Raw genomic sequence first — 5,891 nt, forward strand, 5'->3', positions numbered from 1 at the left:
CATTGTTCTAACAAAGGGGCTCAAATGGAAGAACAACTGGGAAGACTGTCCTGGATAGGGCAGTGTTTCATTCTGTTGTGCATATGGTCACTATGAGTCAATGGCACCTAACAAAAAACAACATAGCAGTGAAGAGAATGGTGCAAATGACTTATACACTCAAGGCTAATCCGGAGTTGAAAGTGTGCCTCTGTGGAGGTCCCACCTCAGAAGACAGCCCTTGAGATCTGTTTATGAAAAAACAATCACCTGTTGAAATCCCGATGTTGCTAATAACAATGAATACAAAAAAGAAGCAAATGTTTTAAAATTGATTGTGTAGATGATTGTACAATATTTTCAGTTAAAAAAAAAAAGACTTCTGCTTTATTGTCAGCTTTTCATTATTGTCAAGTGCTGGTTGGTCATGTAGATAATCTGTTTCCCAATAGTGATCAAAACAGTAATTCCTGCTGATATCTCATCTGAGTCTTCATCTCCCTCGCTAGTCTTCATCTGAACAGTGAAAGTAATACCAATACAATTGAATTCACTGTTCTCAATGACACTCTCATTATAGTTCTTACAGATCAAATAAGGTTCACTAGCTGAGATATAATTTGTGGTTCCTCTGAATTAACCAGTTCCCTGGTCTTTTTCCAGCTAGTGTTGAGGAAGCATTCCTCATGCAGCATGGTGATGGCATTAATGCTGAGCCTGTTCCTGCAGCAGTGAATGCAAAGTAAAGGCTATGGACCCCTATAGTCTCCCAAAGGTCCAACTGCCCCAAGGCTGTACACCTTTTTAAAAAAATATAACTTTGTTAGTCTGGGTAGACTAGAGAAACAAATTCATGGAAAGACGCACAGGTTAAACTCCACCCCTTCACTCTTGAGTCTCAAATTGTCAACATATAATGTAACTACCACAATAACTAGACTATTGAATTATGTGATAATTGGGTTAGTCTAGATAATTGGGTAGACTAGAGAAACAAATCCAGGGAGACTCATATGTGTATAAGAAAGAACTGTATATACAAGAGCAATTGAACATTGAGAAAACATCCCAGCTCAGTCCAGATCAAGTTTCTACGTCCAATATTAGCCCATGTATCCGATACCAATCTACAAAGTCCTCTTCAAAGTCACAAAACACATGCAATGATGCAAAATGCAGGAAGTTTATAGGCCAGTGAGTGGGAAGTCTTATGGATCCAGTGGTGTAAGTATCTCAGTGCTGAGAGGGCACTCCACATGGTTCCTTCAGCTCCAAGGCTCTGACTGCCATTAACCTTTCTCCATGTGTCTTATCACCAGGGATTTCTTACAGGGAGTGAACAGAGAGAGAGAGATTGTCTCCTGGTTCCAATGAGGAAAAAACAGGAGTTCCCAGAATCCTCAGAAGAAGGCCATGCCCACAAAGAGCCCTCATTGGCTATCACCTGATTAACAGGCAAGGTCCCACCCCTTCATCGTAATCCTTTCAAATTCACAAAAGATTATATAACTAGCATAATAATAAACTTGTTTAAAAAATGAAAACTGTTTTCCAATTAAAAACAAAAAGGAACACCTATCTAGCACAATTCTACTGTAATAGCAGGAGGCATTATCAGGAGGAGGGACCAACTTGATAGCAACTGATTTTTGTTTAGAGTAGAATACACATATACCTTGTTTTATTGTGATTCACCTTATTACCCCTCAAAGGTATTGTAGTCTTTTTTGTGTTTTGTTTTGTTTTGATTTTCACAAGTGAATGTTTGTAACAACCCTGCATCCAGCATTTTTCCCAATAGCATGTTTCCATTCTGTGCCACTGTGTCACATTTTTGGCAATTCCTGCAATATTTCAAACTTTTATAATGCTATTGAACACTTGATAGACTACAATATTTCATATTTTATAATGCTATTGCACACTTGATAGACTACAGTAGAGGGAAACATAAAGTTTATATGCTCTGAGAAACTGAAACCTATTGTGTGACTTTCTTTATTGCCATATTTACTGATTGTGGCTCTCTAAAACAGAACCCACAATATCTCTGAGGTTTGCTGTACCTAGCACTGAACCTTCATGTACTCATTATTAAAAGGTTAGACAGATATATGAAAGGGCACAATAGAAGAGACCGAGAAGGAGCGGGAGGCCCAGGAGAAAAATAATAATACTAATTGTTGGTTTTCAAAGTTAATTCCATACACACCCATACCTACTAACAAACACAAAGTTAAGTGCATATATATGTATACACACACACACACACACACACACACTTATGTATACACACAGACACACTCGGGTCCCAGTTCATATATGCATGAGTTTATTCAAAACAAGACATCTTTAAACATGTCTCTGAACAACGGATGGTTGCAGACAAATTATCTCATTAATACAAGTTACTTAATCTCCTTAGAATGCCTCAATTTTATTTTTTTAAATCATTTTATTGGGGGCTCATACAACTCTTATCACAATCCATACATACATCAAATGTATTAAGCACATTTGTACATTCGTTGCCCTCATCATTCTCAAAACATTTGCTCTCCACATAAGCCCCTGGCATCAGCTCCTCATTTCCCCTCCCTCCCTGCTCCCCACTCCTTCATGAACCCTTGATAATTTATAAATGATTATTTTGCCTCAATTGTAAACGAGGACTCAAACCAGCGGCTTCTGAGAGGATCTGTTGTGTCACTAAAAATCGAGGCAGAAATGAAAGTTCAGAAATCTATGAAAATTTTAGGGGGAAGACATTTAAGGGATAGATAGTATTGACAGACTTTCTCAAAGACACAGGACATTTTAAGAAAGTAAAAAATTGCATTGTTAAGAAAAAGTCTAGGAAAGTTGCACCAGGGATTGCCCCCCTTTCCCTCCCCCGATGTACCTGCTCATTTTTTGAGGATAGAGAGGATTCTCCTATGAGTATTTTGTTAAGAAATCTTACCTGATCCACCTTGCTGTCCTGATTTTGCCCCTTCATGTTTGTTTCCAAAGTGTAAAGAACATTTAAAAGAACAGGGCTCAAGTCCGGTGAGGATGAAAAAACTCTTATTTTGATGTGCTGAAAAGCAAAGTGTGGAACTCTCTGGTGATAGGTCTTGTTGCCAGATGCCGTCAACTGGGTTATGACCCGTAGCGACTGTGTTCGCAGCAGGAAAAACCATTACCCGGCGCGTCGGCATGCCCACCCTTGTCCTCGTGCTTGAGGCCGTGGCTGCAGCCACGGAGTCAATCCGTCTCCTGAGGGCTTCCTCCGTTTCACTGCCCTCTATTTGACCAAACATGGCCTCCTTCTCCAGAGACTTGCCTCCGCTGACAACATGTATGTCCAAAGTATGTAAGAGAGGTTAGAGAGATGGAAACCCGGCCTTCAGAATTTTATAGTCCTAGATAAAGGTTATGTCCAGAAACAATAGCTTCACATTTTTATTATTTTTGCTTACTAAAGTTTGTTTAGTGATTCTTTTGAAAGTACTTTTTGATGTATCTGTGTGTTACACACGTGTGTCTCCATGAAATAGCACTTGACTACCAACCTAAACATTGGCAGTTGCAATCCACCCAGTGGCTTCAGAGGATATGGATCTGTGATCAGTTTCTGTAACGATTACAGCCCCGGAAACTCTATTGGACATTCTACTCTGTCACGCGGAGGACAACGCTGCCTTCATTCAATGAAACTTTTCTATGCTATGACTCCTGCCTCTTTTACTTTTTATCTATGGCAAATGTTCAAGAACATCATAGATGAAAAAGAAAGTTATTTAGTGATTAAATAAGAAAATTGCTTTATATTGTACCTGAAATCTATTCCATTGAACTGTGATGGGAATGTGTAATTTGAATTTTCAATCATTTGAATATATATGTTTCTATGTTTATATTCAAATATCTGATCACATCTCTGTTACTTACCTTATTTTAAATATTTTGAAATTATTTATAATGTTATGTACATTTATTGTTTTTTTACTGTTTTGTGATATACAAATATCTCGTACATTTAAATATATATTTACATAGAACTCTTGTAACAAGGCTATACATTTTTTAAGTTCATGAATTTTCAGTTATTTTGTTGCTGTACATTTCTTCGATGCATCTGGCATGTAGATTTAAGATAAATTTAATGTGATAAGCAAAATTCATTTGTTCCTTTAAAAACATCAATCATTCAGTATTTCTTCCCTTCTAGAAATGCTTAAGAGGCTATTTGAAATTGTATTGTAGTAAATATATATACAGAAAAATGCATAAATGACAATATTGCGGTGGTATAAAATTTCACTTAACTATGTAACTGGCACCTAATTGTCCCCAAATTCTGTCAATAGATTAATCACATTGCCAATTGTCTCTCTCTTCTTCATTTAAAATATTTCACTTTTTCATTTCAGTTAACAGAGCACTGAACAATAAGCATGGTAGCACCATTGTCTTTTAATATCTCACTTCCTGAAACCTATATTACAAAGGATATACTATCTTGATTAATTTTACTGGTATACTTACTCGTAGAGTGAAGTTGCAGGAAAATAATACACATTGGGTCTTCCACTTCAATATGTTTTTGCTGCCAAATAATGAATGTTTTTTACCTGATTGCAGGTGGGTTTAACTCAGATTGACAGTTTTAGCATCACTGAGACTAAAACAATCTCAATGTACATAATGGAATTTGGAAACAGTAAAATATGAATATCAAGTAATATACATTTTAAAAGTTTGTACAGGGTAGAAAATCATATCGATTATTTTAAAGTTTATTTTAAAGTTATCTTTGTTTATTTGAGAGAAAATTAAACTATAGAAAACTTTGAAGTATATTAAGACTTTTTCAACATTTGATGTAAGAATATATAGTTAAAATATGATTTTAATTGCTTGAAATTATTGGGTTAATTGATATTACCAGGGTAATGATTCAAATTAATAAAAACGTATTAAGATTGTCTCAGACTTGACATCAGTGAATAAAAATTAATGTATTGCATGAAAAATTACACATAGCATTTTCTTATTAGAATATATTACTCTTTTTAATTGCAATAGTATTAGTAGACTTTAGAAGACCAGTGTTAGGAAGCAAATTAGAACATGATAAATACATATATTTATGTGCTCAAAAGTTCCAGGTAATTCTTTATCCTGAGTTTTAAGTGGAAATGTAACTAGCAATAGTTATTTCTGGAAGATATTGCATTATTAAAAGCTGAATAGTTTAACAGATAAGCATAAGGATTAAGTCCTCTAGATTCAAGTCTCAGCTCCACCTTTGATTACAACAGGAAGAACTACTATCTCAATCTTTGGAATTAAGGAAATAATAGTACGAGTCTGTAGTATTAACATTGATATTAAGTTATTGTACATAGGATGCTGTGTGCAGGGTGGCATATATTTTAGATTAGCCCTTGTGAAGCTGCAGGTAAAGCATTGGGCCACTGACCACAAGGTATGCAAAGGAACCCACCAGTCCCTCTGTGTGACAACAATGAAGTGGACTGCACCTGTAATGTAATTTATATTCCACGTAACCCTGTGGGGCAGTCCTACAGGTAGCCCTGGCTTGGACTTCACTACATAGGAGTGTGTTTGGGGTATATACACTTTAGATATTATTAATATGGAGACTAATTACTGTGATTTCTGAGAGACACAGATTACTTTCTCACATTTATAATTTTATTTAGAAAAATAACATCTATGAAATGAGTGTTAATATTATTTTGACTAAACATTCCATTAAAAATCTTTTTATTGGGGACTCATACAATTCTTATTACAATGCTTACATACATCCATTATGTCAAGCACATATGTACATTTGTTGCCATCATCATTCTCAAAACATTTGCCTTCTACTTGAGCCCTTAATATTGGCTCCTCATTTT

The 5,891-nt window shown here is 35.7% G+C and overlaps 1 pseudogene; it reads right to left on the reverse strand.

The window, feature by feature from the left end:
* Positions 1-491: 491 nt before the first annotated feature.
* LOC115872357 lies at positions 492-3,281 on the reverse strand (annotated as a pseudogene).
* Between the last annotated feature and the right edge of the window lie 2,610 nt (positions 3,282-5,891).

Source organism: Echinops telfairi, unplaced genomic scaffold, assembly GCF_000313985.2.
Source record: "Echinops telfairi isolate 266 unplaced genomic scaffold, ASM31398v2 ScPeMD7_7424;HRSCAF=8462, whole genome shotgun sequence".
Taxonomy (NCBI): domain Eukaryota; kingdom Metazoa; phylum Chordata; class Mammalia; order Afrosoricida; family Tenrecidae; genus Echinops; species Echinops telfairi.